General features: G+C 39.8%; 1 long non-coding RNA gene across 4 annotated transcripts in view; it reads right to left on the bottom strand.

Moving 5' to 3' along the window:
- Positions 1–457: 457 nt before the first annotated feature.
- The window catches only part of LOC140120620 (uncharacterized), a 69,515-nt gene continuing 49,292 nt past the window's right edge, over positions 458–20,680 (bottom strand). The window contains exons 3-4 of one of the 4 annotated variants that reach the window (XR_011853911.1): positions 14,606–14,657; positions 458–499 (exon numbers count right to left, since the gene is read on the bottom strand). This is a non-coding gene — a long non-coding RNA (uncharacterized lncRNA). Of the gene's footprint in view, positions 500–14,433; positions 14,658–14,759; positions 14,851–19,887; positions 19,974–20,680 lie in introns of those variants that run through there. The other 3 variants (XR_011853910.1, XR_011853912.1, XR_011853909.1) reach the window with 3 other exon arrangements.

The following is a 20,680-nucleotide window of genomic DNA, read 5'->3' as shown; positions in this document are numbered from 1 at the left end:
TGCTTACCCTTCAGGGGTCCGAAATGTCACTGTTTCCTTCACACCACTATAATGTAGGGTGGAAGATAACATTCTTGTTGGGCTCAAGGTAAAGGTTTGCATCATCTAAGTATTTAACAAATAGAATTTCCTTCATTTTACTTATGGACAAATGTATTTAAGGTTCTAAGTATGCTTAACTTAAGCTGCATAAAATGAAATGCCCATCAACAGTAATAATGAATTCCGTCATATAGCATTACAACAGGTACATGCAGAACCCATTGGTAAGGATGTGATTCTACATGGATTGCACCAAATCCGCCATGTTTGAATATGCCCTTTAAATTTTAATTTTATGTAGTACTTTAAATATATAAGGTTGCAATATCCTCTCATACTGATTCACATAAAACTAACATAATGGGGGGAATATTTCATTCCAGTTGTCTCAGAGCGAATATAATGAAATTCACCTACATTCTGTATGCAAAGTGTTTTTCACAGTTTTAAAAGTTTCCTGCAAAAAGAATACATAGTGTAAGTCTGTTTGCAAAATGACAATAAAAGTGTTAAAGCTGGTGTTATCTGAGGATTAGAAATACTTTGTAACTTTAATTGCATTATAAAATGGCAGTGTAATGATGTTCTCTTATTGTTCTCATCATAAAGCACAGACAATTGAGACTAGGCAACGTCTGGGCAAAATCAATAAATGCAGTCTCACTAAGGCCCCATGCACATAGCCACATGGGGGCTGGTTATATGGCTGCACATTTGCGGCCGCATCACAGCCCCATAGAGTTCTATGGCACCCAGTGACAGCATGATAAGCACTCGGAGTCTCACCGAGACGGTGACAAACAGTGGCCCAGCCATAGCCACTCGGCATTCAATGGAGAGGGGAGAGGTGCAAGGTGCGAGGTGAGGAGTGCTAGTCTTAGACAGCAAGGCAGGTCTCAAAACCAGTAGATCTAATTCTTACTAAGTTTAGAATGGAAGTGAAAGATTGTGTTACATTATAATGTTACTGGAAAAACATGGACAAAACATGGACATTTCATTCATGGGGAGATGGCTCTGCTGGACATTATATTCATAGGGGGGTGGCTCTGCTGGACTTTGTATTCATAGGGGGGATGGCTCTGATGGACATTATATTCATAGGGGGTGGCTCTTTTGGATATTGTATTCATGGGGGTGGCTTTGCTGGACATTGTATTCATAGGGGGGATGGCTCTGATGGAAATTATATTCATAGGGGGGATGGCTCTGCTGGATATTGCGAACTGTTCTTGGGAATCTTACCTTCCCTTCTTTCCCTGTCTCCCCTTTAATTTTTGTTCATATTTTGGTGGTGTACACCTATTAGTGTACACTGTATGATTGTTTTTTTCATATCAGTTCTATCCTTTTGAAATCTGCTGAAAATTGTATTCATGGGGGAATGGCTCTTCAAGACATTATATTCATAGAAGGGATGGCTCTGCTGGACATTGTACTCATTGGCGGGGTGGCTCTACTGAAAATTTCCTTCAATGAGGGGGGTTCTACTGGACATTTCCTTCATGGGGGTGGCTCTGCTGGACATTCCATTCATGGGGGGGTGGCTCTGCTAGACATTTTGTTCACTGTGGGGGTGGCTCTGCTGGACATTGCATTCACTAGGGACTGTGGACATCTTCTTAAATAAGAATAGGCTTCTGGACATTTCATTAGTAATGTGAGGCTGCCAGTGGACATTACATTTAAGAGGGGAGGGTGCTAAACATTTTTTACAATGAAGGGAGGCTACATTTTACTAAAGAGTAATGTCTGCATTTCCCACCCTAGGCTTATATTCGAGTCAATGGGGGGGCATGTATCTTTTGTTTATGTAATTGAGACTTTTGGTAGGTCTTTTTTGCGTCCTACGTATGATGATGTCTTTTTTCTTGTGATACATCTAATTTTTCCAGCCCTAGCAGGTGCAACTTTTGGCATTTTTTAAAAAAAAAATTTTAGTGTCTCAGGAGTGGACAATACTGTAAATTTTGGATGTGAGGCAGTGGCCTGCATTTTTAAGCACTTTAGTCACACCCCAGTGAGATGATGACATGTGAACAACATACGTTTTTCAAAGCATTGTGGAAACGCATGCGTTTTACATGTTACCATGTGTTTGATTGGTTTGAAAGCATTTCTCCATGCTGTTGGAAGTGAAAGCAACTTTGCTAACAATTTTACAGCTGCTTACAGTTCCAGCAATGAAGAAAAAGCACTTTCTCATCAGCCAAAAGCAAGGTAAAATGTAAAACGTATGCGTTTCTGCAATGCCTTTAAAAATGCAATGTAAACGCCACGTGCAAACGCAGCCTTAAAGCATTTCAACTGATTCCAATTCAAATGTTAAAACAGGGTCCACGAAAAAAAAAATTCTTCCTCTGCCTATAAAGTCGCAAAAGTGAGCAAATAAAGTGATACATAAGTGAAAAGTTACACAGAACATCAGTCACAGTGAAAAGTCACAAAAACACAAACAGTCGCAAAAAAAAACATAAAAAAACAAGCAAAAAGCAATAAGTCTTCACATTTTTTTGTGATAAAATAAGGTTTCTCAGCTTATACTCAGGTCGGCTAAGTATATACGCTTTGTCCAAAACCAGCAGAGGAAAAGGCAACTAGGCATCACATTGTTTGTAGAAATAATAGGACACATGGGTCTATACTTGGCTTGTTGTTGCACAGACTAGTTATTTGTGAACTGGAAATTATTCACTTTGATGTATAAGGAAATAATTCAGATGACTATGTTTTTCAAGGCAGAATGGTTCTTGAATACATCACATTGATCTTACAAGGCACGCAGGCTGTGAGGATGGAGCCACATGCTCTGGCAAAATGTGACCAGCACAAATAGGACAATATTAAGATTCCTGGCCGGAGAGCAAAGGGAGTTCACGAGATTCCTGAAAAAATGCAGATGACTGGGAAGACCCTTAACTGCAATGTTGTACTTTATCTCCTTCAGCTGAAAACCTGAATCATCTTAGGTCCTTCACAAAATGTTTTTTATTCTTGTAAATGTCCAACATAAAACTCCATTTTCTAAAACAAGGATCCTCGGAAAAGAGTTCAACTATGAAAATCTGTCATAGTTATTAGATCATAAAGCAAAAACAAGTGTGTTCCTTAAAACATCTCTTAACATGTCCGATCAATGTGGGTGAAGAAAAAAGTACAGGCAGTCCTCGGGTTACATACAACATATGTTCTGTAGCTTTGTTCTTAAGTTGAATTTGGATGTAAGTCAGAACTGTATATTTTATAATTGTAACCGCAGCCAAAATATAAATTGGTCTCTGTGACAATTGGATTTTAAAAATGTTGAATTGTCATAAGAACCAGGATTAACAATAAAGCTTCATTGCAGACACCTGCGATAACTGTTATAGCTGTTTATTGTAGTCTAAGGCTAAAATACAGTAAATTACCAACATCCAGAGGCCCGTTTGTAACTTGGGGTCGTCTGTAAGTCATAAATTGAATTGAGCATTACCAATCTGTTCAGATAAGAGGACCTGGGACATCAATTCAGGGACCCACCAGTCAAATCTCCATCAGTCAGACACTAAACTCCTAGTTACGTATAAACCGAGTTACGCATAAAAGTTTTTTTTTAATAATTGGCACAGAGAGACAGACTCCCTCTAATGACCTGTGGGTGGTTTAGTGTCCCAAATCACCCTGACAGGTGCCCTTTAAGCATATAATAACATCATTGCTGTTATTTTTATCAACTCCGATAAAGCTTTAATCCAGCACTTTCAGTCACATTGTAATGTTATTTGTAATATGTTAACCATACCAGATGCAGGAAATATGTGATTTTCTATTTAGGGTTTCTATGTAACCATAATGCTAACAAGTAAATACAGACATTAATCACTATCTACAGAATAGGGGCTACACGTCTGATGACTTTAGGTCCTATTTAAAGTCTAGCTTGATGAGGGATATATGCTGTGCTAAATGCCTCATAGAAGTTTACTAATTCATTCTGTAGATAAATGTCTCCATTGACTTAACCAGTTAAAGGGAACCTGTCACCTCCAATCAGCTAAATAAACCTTGGACGGTATCGTAGAGAGCACTGTAGAGCCATCTCAATGCTTCTAATCGTGTTACTAAGTTGCTGCTGTGTGATAAAACGTACTTTTAGTCTTCTTGTCGTCTTTTTGTCATTTATTTAGCCAAGGAGGAGGGAGAGCTTCCCGATCCACTCAAGCTCGGCCCCAAAACACTGTTCCCAGCCTTACGTCACCACTTCCCCAGTTTCAAACTTTCCCGCATGCACCAGTAATGTACATAGTGCTGGTGTGATTGAGTGCTAGCCGGCCGTGCACGGGCGCATGAGCGGTGGATCTGTAGGGCCGGCCAAGGACCAGCACCAAACTAACAGGCAGACTGGAGAAGTTCAAAACTAGGGAAGTAGTGACGTAGACCTGGGGTGCACTAACATAAGTGCACTTACTAACATATATCATTCTGTTGGCCAGTGCAAAGTCATGCAAGTCCAGATTTATGAATGGTGACTTCCTGTATGATGTATGTGAAGTTGATGTAACCATAACTGTGACTTTTTAATGAAAAGTTCCAAAACCACTGCATAGAAGAATCTGCAGCTGAATTCATTAAAGTGGCTTTGGCCCTTTATTAAATGTACTTTTGGTCTACTTTATTTCTGAGAATTTTTTTTTCAAAAAGTCGCAAAAAAACATGCAAAATGCATACACATAAACCAGAAGGGACTGGAGAGACTATGCAACTTTTTTTAAAAAAGCAGCAAGGCAAGAATCTGGCTTAGCAGGTTGTTGTACTAGAAGTAGTTCTATGTTTAGGCCACAATAGTAAGGAGTCACAAATAATGTGACTTTTTTGTCGCAAAAAATCTCAATGCAACTTTTTTGAGACTTCTTCACGCCACAAAACCCCAATCTAATATATAAATCTGAGTGTATTTGTGTGTGTGCATGAATGTATGTATTTATGTCCGCTAAAGGAATCTGTACCACCGCCTTTACAATCACCACATTTTGCACAGACGCTCTCTGTCACTCCGGAAGCGTCATAGACTTGGTTTGGAGCTAACACTTTCACCCTGTGCTTTCCAAAATCCACTTATTACCCACCAAATACAGGAGTCTTTGTCTGCTGCTGCTGCTGTGGTAGTTAGAAGCTGCGCCGTGATTGGTTGCTATTCTGCCACAGGTCATTAATATGTGCTCTGGGCTATGATTGGTTACAACAGGCAATGGGGGGGGATTTACTAATTGTGCCGCAAGGACGACTGTCGGCATCGGAGACAGTCGACAGTCATGAAGTGTGCGCCCAAATGTTACATGTACTGTGCCTTAATTTTGCTCTCAGACCAATTTTTACCTGGTCTATCATGAGCCAAAAATTGCACCTAAAAATGCACATAAATGTGAACGATAATGTGGAAACACTAGGCCATGCCCACTTGGTATGTTTTGGCTCTCTACTCCAGAGCTCAGTCTTAGGTCCTCTTCTCTTTTCCCTCTATACTGTCCCCATTGGACAAACCATCAGCAGATTTGGTTTCCAGTATCATTTCTATGCTGATGATACCCAGCTATATACTTCTGCACATAATATCACTTCTGCCTTACTGCAAAACACTAGAGACTGTCTTTAAAATCATGTCCTCTCTCTTCTTGAAACTTAATCCTTCCAAAACGGAACTACTTGTTTTTCCACCTTCTACTTACCGACCTAACTCTGATCTCTCCATTTCTGTCTGTGATGTCATCATAACCCTGAGGCAGCAGGCCCATTGTCTTGGCTTTGTGCTGGACCTCTCCTTTGCACCGTATATTCAATCTCTTGCCAGCTCTTGCCGGATGCACCTTAAAAACATCCCATTTCCCCCCATTTCTCACAACTGAAACCTCTAAAACACTAATTGTAGCTCTGATTCACTCTCGTCTAGACTACTGTAACTCCCTACTAATCGGTCTTCCACTTACTAAGCTCTCTCCTCTACAATCTATTCTAAATGCAGCAGCCATGCTCGTCTTTCAGGCCAAACACTACACAGATGCCTCCAGTCAGTGCCAGTCACTGCACTGGCTGCCAGTCTCCTTCTGAATACAGTTTAAATTAATAACCCTCATCCACAAAGCTCTTCATAGCGCTGCACCCCCCTCTCTCATGTCTATCGTCCAACCAGTACTATTCGATCTGCTAGTGATCTTAGATTATCCTCTTCCTTAATTCGAACTTCCCATGCACGTCTCCAGGACTTCTCCAGAGCTGCACCATTTCTCTGGAATGCCCTACCCCGCTCTATCAGACTAATACTCACTCCAAAAGCTTCAAACGTGCTTTAAAAACCTATTTATTTAGACAGGCCTATCATACCCACTAACTGCATGAAACTTTAACTCATTATTAGCCAATTCCGGGTACTCCCCCTGTCTGTTATCCGGAAAATGCTTCTCTGCAGTCCCATTTACTTTGTATATAAGATGGCTGGTTCAAGCAGCAGCATTTATTAATTTTTATTGAATTATTTTTATTCCATTCCCTTATAAAAAATAATAATAATAATTGGCTGAACCATTATACAAGTTCTTATACCTCTTTTGTTACCCCCCCCCCCCTTCCCCCAACTCATCCTCATAGACTGTTAGGTCTTGCGAGCAGGGCCCTCAATCCTATTGTTCCATATGACTGTTGTTTACTCTATAATGTCTTATTCTATTTGTATATGTTCCTTGCAATCTGTAAAGTGCTACAGAACCTGATGGCGCAATATAAATAAAGATTATTATTATATTATTGTATGGGGACTCCATATTGATGCCAGGTTTTAGCACAATAAACAGCTAAACAGTCGGAAATAGGATAAGACTAAACAGGAATGGGATCAATCTTTCCAAGAGATGTACGGAAACCACATGGACTGCCTCTATGGTATATGAGACTTCTGGAGATTACAATACACATGTAGTACTGCATTCCTCACCAGTTTATTCAGAGTAAAATTACCAAATTTTCAGTCAACTCTTATTAAACTACAATCCATGGAGTTTTGTAATAATTGAAATTGAAATATTTCTTGTATTTATAGTAAAAAAAAAATTAGAACTTTTCCTGCATAAAAATACAAGTTATCACACACATATGTGGAGAAGCACATTACGCTCAAAGTTCTTGATAACAGTGAGAAATTCCCCAATAAATCTGCTGTATGGATTCCACATGCATTTAATTGGCATGAGCCCACATCTCTAGGGAACAGAGTTTCCTCTCAGCTCCTTTTTCTGCTCTTTAAGAATAAAACCCTTTATTTTAGGCACAGGAAGCAATCTATTCACTTTCCCAACTGAAAGAGGGCTTGTGAGGACATATAATGCTTTGAAATAGCAAAACGTTCAAGAGATTTTCTCCTGGCAACTGGCATCTGGTTCTGTAATCCAGGAGGTATTTGTTTATAGAAAGTCATGTTTCAAACATGAAGCAAATCTTAATGAAGTCTAACGTTCAGCATTAGAGATGCCGATATTTCTCGACATTTCTAACAAAGCAAAAAAGAAAAATGAACATGGTCAACCGGATTATAAAAAGAAACTTAGAGGCGAAGTGTTTCAGGGGTTTATCGATGGTCTGAAGTAACAACTGCAAGGACAATGAGTGATTGCACATAGCTCTGATCTGTAGACGCTTTAAACATGTATATGAATGACGTTTGTAGTGAAAGCATTGCGGGTTAGACAGTATACCAATATGTGCAGATTCTAATTTTGGGATTTAAACTTTAAAATTCAAAGAATGACCTTTGCCCCTCCATTCCTCATCCCTGGTGCAAACTTTTGGCAGTAAGTTACAGCAGAAAGCAGCTGTTTTCAGCTGGTCATTGCCACAGCCGGATTCTCTGCATATTGCCTGCTGTGGACTTTCCTCAATAATTCTGTCCCCAATATCCTTGGTCTAAGGGCTCATTCAGACGGCTGCTATGGAGGTAGTGATCTAGTCACATAATTTGGAGGTAGTGATCTAGTCACATAATTTGGAGGTAGTGATCTAGTCACATAATTTGGAGGTAGTGATCTAGTCACATAATTTGGAGGTAGTGATCTAGTCACATAATTTGCTACCAGATCACGGCCCCCATGAACTTCTATGTTTTCCGGTCATGATACAGTGAGAACAATGCCATGCCCTTAATTTTGGCAGCTTTGCAGTGTGGCCGCTCGTCATCCTATGGAGGGAGGAAGGGTGAGGAGTGCTCACCTCTCCCTGCCCTGTGATTGTCCGGGATCCAATCCGGGCGAGCACCCGGTTGTCTGAATGTACTCTAAGGCCCACAGCATTTTTAATTCTAGCATTTTGACTTTTGTTTTTTTAGCTTTTTACAGCATTTTCAGTGTTTCTTTTTAATAATGCAAAAGCATATTGATATTTTTCCTATAAGGAACATATATACAGCAAGTTACAAATAAAATAAAAATGTTACTACAATACAAAAGAATAAAAAATTAAATATATTTTGAAGGTTGCATAAAATGTTTGTAATAAACTACCTCATTGGGGGACATGTATAATTATTTCTGCTAGTCAAATTGTCTCATTTTGTCATTGTGCCTTATGTATCATTGTTTCCCAGATGTTCTGTGTGACTTTTCACTTATGTATCACTTTTTTGGCTTGTTTTAGCGACTTTTTAGGCGCAAATGTGCACCTGGTCCAGGGCAGGTGCAAAGGAAGGATTTTTTTCATGGACCCTATGTTCACAAGTAAATTGGAATTATTTCACATGCATTAAATGTTAAAATTTTGCACAGTAACCTCTTTTTTTAAATTCAGAAATTTTAGCATTTCATTTTTTTTTTTATTTATTGGTTACTTCTAAGGGTGAAGTCACACATAGCGTTTTAATTACGCTTTAATTGCATTTTGAAACCAATTACAACAGCTGAGGAAGTTAACGCATTGGGGCAGATTTACTTACCCGGCCCATTCGCGATCCAGCGGCGCGTTCTCTGAACAGGATTCGGGTCCGGACAGGATTTCTGAAGGTAGTTTCTCCGCCGTCCACCAGGTGGCGCTGCTTCGCTGAAAATCATCTGAACGCACCGGAATACGCCGAGCTGGACCAGGTGAAGGTAAGCGCTTCCCAAGGGACACATTTTTGGTTATTAAATGCGGCGGTTTTTCCGAATACGTCGGGTTTTCGTTCGGCCACGCCCCCCCCCCCCGATTTCCGTCGCGTGCATGCCAGCGCCGATGCGCCACAATCCGATCCCGTGCGCCAAAATCCCGGGGCAATTCAGGTACAATCGGTGCAAATCGGAAATATTTGGGTAACACGTCGGGAAAACGCGAATCGGGCCCTTAGTAAATGACCCCCATTGCGTTTACTATGCATTTACTATGTCTTTTGTAATTGCAAATGTTAACAGTAATGTAATTAGGCAAATCACCTCTCCTCAGCTGTTGTAATAAGTTTCAAAACGCAATCAAAACGCAATGTTTGACCGCATCCTTAACACCACGTGTGATCGCAGCCTCATATGTCATCATTGCCCTGGGGTGTGTCTAGAGTGTTTGAAAATACAGGACACGGCCTCAAATCCCAAATTAACAGAAGTGTCCACTCCTGTACAGTATATAACCCCCTCACATGGCTTGTGTCCTCTCCTGTATATACCCACCTCACATGGCTTGTATCCTCTCCTGTATATAACCCCCTCACATGGCTTGTGTCCTCTCCTGTACATAACCCCTGACATGGCTTGTGTCCTCATCTGTATATAACCCCCTCACATGGCTTGTGTCCACTCCTGTATATAACCCCCTCACATGGCTTGTATCCTCTCCTGTATATAACCCCCCTCACATGGCTTGTGTCCTCTCCTGTATTTAACCCCCTCACATGACTTGTATCCTCTCCTGTATATAACCCCCTCACATGGCTTGTGTCCTCTCCTGTATATAACCCCTCACATGGCTTGTATCCTCTCCTGTATATAACCCCCTCACATGGCTTGTGTCCTCTCCTTTATATAACCCCTCACATGGCTTGTGTCCTCTCCTGTATATAACCCCCTCACATGGCTTGTGTCCTCTCCTGTATCAAACCCACTCACGTGACTTGTGTCCACTCCTGTTTATAACCTCCTCACATGGCTTGTGATCTCTCCTGTATATAGCCCCCTCACATGGCTCGTATCTTCTCCATTATATAACCCCCTCATGTGGCTTGTGTTTTCTCCTGAATATAACCCCCTGACATGGCTTGAGTCCTCTCCAGTATATAACCCCCTCACATGGTTTGTGTCCTCTCCTGTATATAACCCTCTCACATGGCTTGTATCCTCTCCTGTATATAACCCCTCACATGGCTTGTATTCTCTCCTGTACATAACCCCTCACATGGCTTGTTTTCACTTCTGTATATAACCCTCTCACATGGCTTGTATCCTCCCTATATATAACCCCCTCACGTGGCTTGTGTCCTCTCCTGTATATAACTCCCTCACATGGCTTGTATCCTCTTCTATATATAACCCCCTCATGTGGCTTGTGTCCTCTCCTTTATATAACCCCCTCACATGGCTTGTATCCTCTCCTGTATATAACCCCCTCACATGGCTTGTATCCTCTCCTGTATATAACTCTCTCACATGGCTTGTGTCCACTCCTGTATATAACCCCTCACATGGCTTGCATGCTCTCCTGTATATAACCCCCTCACATGGCTTGTGTCCTCTACTGCATATAACCCCCTCACATGGCTTGTATCCTCTCCTGTATATAACCCCTCACATGGCTTGTATCCTCTCCTATATATAACCCCCACATGTGGCTTGTGTCCTCTCCTTTATATAACCCCCTCACATGGCTTGTATCCTCTCCTGTATATAACTCTCTCACATGGCTTGTGTCCACTCCTGTATATAACCCCTCACATGGCTTGTATCCTCTCCTGCATATAACCCCCTCACATGGCTTGTATCCTCTCCTGTATATAACCCCTCACATGGCTTGTGTCCTCTCCTGTATATAACCCCCTGACATGGCTTGTGTCCTCACCTGTATAAAACCCCCTCATATGGCTTGTGTCCTCTCCTGTACATAACCCCCTGACATGGCTTGTGTCCTCTCCTGTATATAACCCCCTCACATGGCTTGTGTCCTTTCCTGTATATAACCCCTCACATGGCTTGTGTCGTCTCCTGTATATAACCCCTCACATGGCTTGTGTCCTCTACTGTATATAACCCCCTCACGTGGCTTGCGTCTTCTCCTGTATATAACCCCCTCACATGGCTTGTGTCCTCTCCTTTATATAATCCCCTCATGTGGCTTGTGTTTTCTCCTGTAAATAACCCCCTGACATGGCTTGTGTCCTCTCCTGTATATAACCCCCTGACATGGCTTGTGTCCTCTCCTGTATATAACCCCCTGACATGGCTTGTGTCCTCTCCTGTATATAACCCCCTGTCATGGCTTGTGTCCTCTACTGTATATAACCCCCTCTTGTGGCTTGTTTTCTCTCCTGTATATAACCCCCTGACATGGCTTGTGTCCTCTCCTGTATATAACCCCCTCAAGTGGCTTGTGTCCTCTCCTGTATATAACCCCCTGACATGGCTTGTGTCTTCTCCTGTATATAACCCCTCACATGGCTTGTGTCCTCTACTGTATGTAACCCCCTCACGTGGCTTGTGTCTTCTACTGTATATAACCCCCTCACATGGCTTGTGTCCTCTCCTGTATATAACCCCCTCATGTGGCTTGTGTTTTCTCCTGTATATAACCCCCTGACATGGCTTGTGTCCTCTCCTGTATACAACCCCCTCAAGTGGCTTGTGTCCTCTCCTGTATATAACCCCCTGACATGGCTTGTGTCCTCTCCTGTATATAACCCCCTGACATGGCTTGTGTTCTCTCCTGTATATAACCCCCTGACATGGCTTGTGTCCTCTCCTGTATATAACCCCTCACATGGCTTGTGTCCTCTCATGTTTATAACCCCTCACATGTCTTGTGTCCTCTCCTGAATATAACCCCCTCACATGGCTTGTGTCCTCTCCTGTACAGGCGGTCCCCTACTTACTCGACTTACATACGACCCCTAGTTACAAACGGACCTCTGGATACTGGTAATTTATTGTACTTTAGTCCTAGGCTACAATAAACAGCTGTAACAGTTATCACAGGTGTCTGTAATGAAGCTTCATTGTTAATCCTGATTCTTATGACAACCCAACATTTTTAAAATCCAATTGTCACAGAGACCAAAAAAGTTCTGGCTGGGATTAAAATGATAAAATATACAGTTCTGACTTACATACAAATTCAACTTAAGAACAAATCTACAGTACCTTGTATGTAACCCGGGGACTGCCTGTATATAACCCCCTCACATGGCTTGTGTCCTCTCCTGTATATAACTCCCTTAACATGGCTTGTGTCAATGTGGATTTGAGAAAAAAAGAGCTGCCAAAAAATTCACCACAGAGAGACAAAACTATGATACATGTCCCCCATTGTATCATATTTATTTAGGTATTAAATTATGCATTTTTTAATGATAAATGAAAAAAAAATAACCATGAACATAAACTTTACAGACAGTCCGCGGGTTACATGGGTTCTTTAGGTTCGTTCTTAAGTTGAATTTGTATGTAAGTCCGGACAGGTATACTTTATAATTGTAACATTTTTCATATCGTAATTGGATTTTCTAAATAATGTGCTGTCATGGGAACAAGGATTATAAATAAAGCTTCATTCCAGACCCCTCATTGCAGACATGAACTAACGTAAAGCATCCAGAGACCTTCAGCAGAGGTCACCATAGGCAGAGAGGTCCGTCTGTCGAGTTTCCTTAGGTCTAGGAGGGGCTGTGTTTAACCTTTCAACAAACTTTAAATAAGTTATGAGAAGGAACAATATTGGGGTATTTATCTAGGGTGGTATGTCGTACAAGCGGTCGTGGGTTGGGCCCTGCACCCGATATATACGAGACCCGAGTTTTTGAGTATGTCTGGCGCGATCTATGGGCCACATAATATACCAGCACTTGAGAAATCCCCTTCAAATTATACAATGTGACTTTTTTATGCAGATGTCTCCTCTGCAGGCTCTCTCTTTAATTCTCACTAGCTACTAAGATGCCTTTAATAAAGTTCTGCTTTATTCTATGGACTTCCATATACTAGAATGGTTGGTGAGTGAATCATAGACCATGCAGTGTCCTGACTGACCATACTGGCAGGGATTGGACTCCATGCATCATAGTGATAGCAGCTCCAACACTGTAATTATTACACTGATGACACTGCAGTTTAGCAGGGAAGTAGGGACTCCTTGCATCATATATCACTATGATGCAAGGAGCTTTGTTCCAAGCAGTGTGGTCAGTCATGCACATGATACAGCTCAAAGAAAGATTCAGCAGAGATTTCTCAGTTTCAAAGGAGAGAGAAACCCAATAAGGAATTTTTTTCTTATATGATATATTAAAGATTTTAAGCAAAGTGATATGCAAAAATTTATGTTTTTAATGACATGAAACAAAGCCCTGAATACAACTTCATAAAATGTCAGAATGCTGATTGTGAGCTAAATACAGTTATCAAGTCCAGCATTGGTGTCTTAGCTTAGAACTACTATTTTGGCTGAATAGCCCCAAATTGACTTGAAAATCTTAGGTATTCATTCTGGAAAGAGTGAAGGCTTAAATTAAAGGGGGACCAAAAACACAGCACATTTATAGCCATATTGTATAAGCAGTAAAAGAAATATGGAAAATTATCAGTATAGTACCAATAAAATATAACATGTAAAATAAAATCTAAATTTATTTTATATAAAAAATAAAACAAAAAAAAATTAAAAACAAAACAGAATGAATTACTTCCTCTAGATCCATACACATACTTACAAATTGTAGCCACATAATACAACTACCCCCAATGCCTTGACATAAGATGAGCTTTTATTATCACTCCTATGTGACCAACTGCAAAGTTTTACAGGATACTAGTGTTCCCAGTGCTATTAATTCCTCTCCCACTGCAATGAGACCTGGGGATTTGTCCTCCTTCAGCTTCTTAGAGGGTATAAAGCAGTTAAGGAATTCTGCAATAACCCAGGCTTTTTATGTATGTTAGCACGGGAAGCATAACAGATTTACCATAATATCCTCTGGGTTGTTGCCTAGTAATAAAACCAATGTGCACAGTAACATAAAATGCATGTGCATTCTTCCCCCTCTATAACAATCACATAAACTATAGAAAGTGAATTTACATTAACGGAGGCTTAAATTTTGTGTGCCCCCCTTTTTCTGCCTCATTTTGGGCCCCCCTTGTTTCCTTTCTTTCATTAAGATTTTTTTTGTATTTATTTCATGACTTTAGGGAGCACATGAGGACACAATGCTATACTTTACCAATTGCTGAAATATGCAGCCCTCCAGCTGTGGACAGCATTAACTGGGGTATTTGTAATGTATAGTTTGTGGTTTGAAAACTTGGCACAGAGAACAATCAACCTGAATAAGTCTGCCCTGCTCACGCTGAGGCCGTATAGATCATGCTTCACGTACAGTTGCTTTTTTGAACTTCGATTACCCGTTTGCAAAGAAATAATCCTTCAATCTAAAACAAAAAAAAAAATGAAATCAAGGCACATAGAATTTCAATAGACATAATAATCCAGTAAGATGAGAAGTATCTAATGCTCCTGGAAACCATACATACACAACAGTCTTTTTGAGGTCATTCTTTCCGGGGCATAAAATATCACACAACTTCACTGCATGATATGTAAAGAAAATATAGAATTTCTCTTCTGAAAATAAAAAAAAACCTTTGATCTGCTTAAAAAAATAGTTAGGTCATTTCCTAAATTTCTACACATTTTGTTGAGTTTTCTTCCTTTAATGTTATATACAAAAGAAATAAATTTGTCTATAAAACATTTAAAAGTATAATAAACCAATTACATCAGGTTAAAGAAATAAACACTGAAGAGGATTTCTAGAAATACATTTATTACATGTGGGGCTAGGATTTTTTTTTTCTTTTTTCTTTTCTCTTGATTTTTTGCTGAATTAGGTTGCATTCAGACGAACATAGGAAAAAAACAACAAAAATAGACAAAATGTGGCGGTAACGTCTATAAAATGGAGTGTCTACATTAATACTGAAATTTGACTCGACTCCACGTTAAGCATTATGGTTTATTGGTAATGCAAACAAATAAAACTCAATAAAAATTATTAAAATTATGGTCCTTGTTAATGCGTTTCGGGAAACACCCCTTTCTCAAAACCTTAGGACTAATCAAATGGTGCTTAGAGCAGGCAACCTTATATATGCAACAGGTGTATAGTACTGGCCAATGGTAAAGCTTATAGGCTGCACCATAAATCATATACATGTACAGTATATACAAAATTGAATCCTAACATATCAAATCAAAATACTCACTTAATTGTAAATCAGGGGTTAACAAAACTTACAGGAGGTATGTTAATGGTAAAACAAAACAAAAAGCGGTAAAACAAAACAAAATGGCTGCCCACCAAAAATTAAAAAATTTACCGAAACGCATTAACAAGGACCATAACTTTAATTATTTTTATTGAGTTTTATTTGTTCGCATTACCAATAAACCATAATGCTTAATGTGGAGTTGAGTCAGCATTTATGTAGACACTCCATTCTATAGATGATAGCACTACACTAGCAGCATCCACAGAGCTGCACCGGAGGTCACAGTGTGCACAGGGATCCATCTGAAAGTTGGGAACTGCTCGTACCTATTATGTACACAGTAAATGGAAGTATTGATGCACTGCAGAATGCATTGTCTTTAGTTCTGATCTCTAACAATCCAACACCCAGTCTAAGCTATTGTATGGCCCAGGACAACCCCTTTAATGGCTTACTTATGTGATGGCCATGTATGTGATGCTACCAACAAAAATCTTAAATTATTTTTGTTACTTCCTTTTTATAATAATGGATTTGGTAAGTTGATAACACTCAGCCATGACAATCTCCTTAACATCCTTTAAAATAGGTATCCGGATTGACAAACGTATATTAGGACAAGTAAGGAAAGAATATGGACCTAAATAGACTTTGAAGTAAAGTTCTCTTACTGCTAGTATTTATCACATCATAGTGACATCATGCAAGCAGCTGACGTCATGGTGTGTGTGCGACGGGACTGCGCGCTGAGCCGGAGCTGAAGACAGAAGAAAAAACCTGGGAGATTCACTCATCTCTAACCTGTACTGGTATTTTAATCAAGATATTTTCCCATTCCTTCTATACTGGCAATGATCTCCCAAAAATTATATGATACTGACTGCTCCTCTTTTCCATATCTTAGAATATACCTTCTAAACTTCATTACAGATAATCACTATAACCATATTTGGGCAGAACAGTGTCAAATCGTAAAAGTTGATCAATTTGTAGAGTTTGTTCAGAGTTCAATCCTAGTGCTATCAAACCCAGGGCTGGTTTTAGAAAAAAAGGGACCCTAGGCAAAACTAAAAGTGGGGCCCCAAAATAAAACTATTTTATAAACAGCCACAGTCAGTAAGAGGCTCCTTTTGACCTGCACAATAACACTTTGTAGTTATAACCAGTAGTATGGTAAGTATCTGTAATATGGGACTGTAGGAGAATGTATAGGAGATAGACAGATGATAGGTAGATTGATGATAGAAGATAACTATGAAAGACAATATAGAGCTATAGATAGATGATAGACAAATTATAAGATATAGATAACTAGACAGATAGATATATAGAAAGATATATAGACATGAGATAGATGATAAGCATCTTCACCCAGGCATTCACCCATTAAAGGAGCAATATGGGAATTATGGGTATCAAAAGAGCAATACATCCTCTGCCAACAAAAATCCACATGCAGTGGCCCCTTTAGCACAGGGGGCCCTGTGCAAATGATCAGTTTGCTGCTCCCTAATGCCGGCCCTGATCAAACCATCTGTATTTTTTGTAGCTCTTATCATCAAATCATCACAATTTCCCAGCTACTGCCTTGAAATTCGTTCAGGACAAACTGACCACACCAGGATGCATCCTAGTGCAGTCAGCTTATTTTCACAAACTCATTGAGGGTCATTTATCTTATCTCTTTTTCCTTTTTTTCCATCTGCTACTTTTTTATTGTGTTAAATGGGTTTTTATTTACAGATCTTTTTTTTGCGACATGTGTTACAAATGTCCATTTTCCAAGTTCTCCTTAAGTATGATTATGTCTGGAGTTTTTTTGTGCCAAAAAATGTCAAAAATTTTAGACTATTTGAAAAGTTAAATGTCATTTGCGACATTTAGAACATCTGGAATAGAAGATTAATGTGTCTTACTGACAAACAAATGTCTGGCGGACCTCAGTGCACATTCAAAAAGTCCCCAAAAAGGCGTAAAAATTGCAATGCGCCCAAAAAAAGTCTCAAAAAATAAATCTGAAAACTAGAATGGACTATCTATGTGTCGGACAGAGTGCAATCCGATGACAAATCGGACTGCACTTGCATGAAAATAATGTTTGTGAGCAAGGGACCTTGTACATATACTTTTATACATAGTGTTAAGTGAGTAAAGAATATTGGTTAAAACAACCAAAAGGATAATGAGCTGCAACAGCACAAAGTAATCATCAAGGAAAACAATAGAAAGTACCCATTGTGTCTGATGTCTCGGTTCAGGTCAACCTGTGCTCGATGCTCTGCAAGGTGACACTTAAAAAGGGTTCTTGACTAAATAAAGAAAACCACTCACTACACAATATGTTGTAACACTTTATTCTTTAATAAAACATGATTTTTGTTACTTGCTACGGAAATCAATAGTGAAGGTTAAGAGCAGCTATACACAGAATATGCCATTGACAAGTCTATTCTATATCCTATTCAGCTGATGAGTATTATTATAGGACAGTAGAGACAATTGTAAGAGGATCTCATATGCCAAACGTATATAGACTGATAAGTTACAAGTTACTACTAAGTAATTTCCTCTTTTATACCAGCTAAAGCATTAAAGCTACTGCAGAAATTGAAGAAGCAAATAAGAAATAAATTAATAACATTAAACTTAGGGGAAGAACTGTTCTAATGGGTTTGTGTTCTTCGTATTGATCATTGAATATATACTACACAGTTTTACTGGTAAACATAGTCAGCATAGTTTTACTGGTCCAATATTCCATAAACATTTCTACCTTTGATGTAAAGCTATCCATATCAATTATCCAACTATCCAATTTTGTATTTTAAAACCAAAAGTCCAAAAGTGAAAACCAATGATATCTAGAAATGAGAATGCTACTGAAGGAGCAATAATGCTCACTTACTTTGCAACAAATTAGACGTAGATAAATAGAAAGAACATTTTTGTAAAACAGCTTTCCGAGAAGTTCTTCCTCTACATATTGTTGCTCGAAGTGGACTGCAAACTAGAAAAAAGCTACTAGAAAATTAAGATTAAGTCACAGTTAGGCACATTTACTAAGGGCTTTGTGCCGCACTTTTGTTGGACTGTGCACGTTCTTCTAGGCTTAAATGGTTTGCACAGATATTTAAAGGGAACCTGTCACCAACGCACTATTTTACACTAATAACATGTGCCAAAAGCCCATAACATGACAAATGCATATGTGCATTTGTCATGTTTATGGCATGTGTACATCAGCTAATATCATTATTATATCAACGTACCTGGCTCCCTGCCAAGGTCCCCCTAAAGTCCTGGGGCTGGGATTCAAATTCAAACTCATCCTTTAGCGGTGCCCACACACTGAAGCTCCCCAACCCCCATGTGGCATCAAGGATGGGCGGCCACTAGGAACCGTGGGAGGGAAACTTGATTCCTGGCTGCCCCTCTGTGACATTAGCTCAGCATTGCAAGCATTGTAGGCACTTGCACAGTGACCTGTATCTTTTTGGCTCTCACTACTCATGTCAGAGAGATAGAGCTCTCCACGCAAGCACTGGCAATGCATGCAGCGGTGAGCTGACATCACAGAGTGGTGGCACTTAAGAATCAGGTTCCTAATGGCCGCTTGTCCGTGATGTCACATGGAGGGGGGGTTTCAGTGTGTGGGCAGCTCTAAAAGATGAGGAGCAGACAATGGTTTGAATTTCAATCCCAGTCCCTGGGACTTCAGGCGAACCTTGGCAGGGAGCCAGGGACGTTGGTATAATGACGATATTAGCCGATGTACACATGCCACAAACATGACAAAAGCACATATGCATTTGTCATGTTATGGGCTTTTGACACATGTTATTAGTGTAAAATAGTGTGTTAGTGACAGGTTCCCTTTAAGAAGTGTCTATGCTGCTATTGTGTCACACGCAACCCTTTTGTGGCACAACTGCGCCGGCTTCCATGCGACACAAATTAGGGGACGTACCGTTGGATGGTCCTACTGATTCGGACCCAGTATTTAACTTGCAATTCATGTCGCAGTCCCTTTGTTAAAGGTGCTCCACAAAAAAAAATGGTGAATTTAGCCTCCCATTTCTAGCAGTAAAGCTGTAGAATACAAGTAGAGGTGAGGTCCCCTTTTAAATATGCTGTTTAGCTGCTATTGAGAGTAGAAAATAGGCATGTAAAAGATTACACTGTTCAGAGATCTCCTTGAGCCTCGGAGTTATGTGAGACCACACAAGGGGAATGTGCCCTTCCGAATTATATTTAATTTAGCAAACAGTAAAGAAAATCCTTTTTTCCATGTGAATTCTCTTTAGCATTTTATGTCTCATAACTTTCAAGTTTCTTTCACTCGAATGACTTGAATTCTCCGAGTCTAATTGAATAAGACTTATAAGCTGACCTGAGAGACTGTATGCTACAGCCTGTCCTCTCACCACTTCTGTCCTGTTCACACTGCTATCTTTGCACATTGATTTCCATTGGGTGCTGGAAAACAACAGTGTCATATAAATGAGTCCATTGACTTCATGCAAATAAATTATACTGGGCAACTAAAACGTGCAGGTGGCAATGCAAAATAACATATGTTCCAAACGCCCATTAATAAGCAGATGCGAAAGAACATTAACACACATATTTATGTATTATTTTATGGAGTATTAAAGCATTTACAGACCGAAATTTATGGAAGACAACAAAAACCAAGAGATATAAAATAGGAAGTGATGTTTACAGACCTAGATTTATGGAAAAGCCAAATGTTGCACATTTACAATCGACATCAAGGTTAAAGGAAATCTACCATTAAAATCAAGAATGATAAACCAGGGACACTTGCTCATTAAGCTAATAAGTCAGAAGGATAGCTGACCCAGTGTCAGGCCACCACATTTCTATCTTTAAATGAAACTGTCATCAGAAATTGTCCTTATAAACCACTAGCAGTATGTTGTCAAGCAGCTGAGCAGCTTCTAGATGATGTTTTTTTAAGCCTAGGTGTGGTGGCATCTTCCAGGAAATCAACTTTAAAGTTAGATGTAAACTGGTTTTATGAAGTCAAGGAGGTGGAGAGTTTAACACTGAAGTCAAGCTTTCCCTGCCTTAGAAGACCCCCTTCACTGTAATTGATGGTCCTGCATCCAGGGACATCATTGATCAGATCTCCTGAAGTCTGGTACATAATGTCAATCACA

The sequence above is a fragment of the Engystomops pustulosus genome, chromosome 3 (assembly GCF_040894005.1).
Source record: "Engystomops pustulosus chromosome 3, aEngPut4.maternal, whole genome shotgun sequence".
NCBI lineage: Eukaryota > Metazoa > Chordata > Amphibia > Anura > Leptodactylidae > Engystomops > Engystomops pustulosus.
This window is presented reverse-complemented; position numbering and strand designations above follow the sequence as displayed.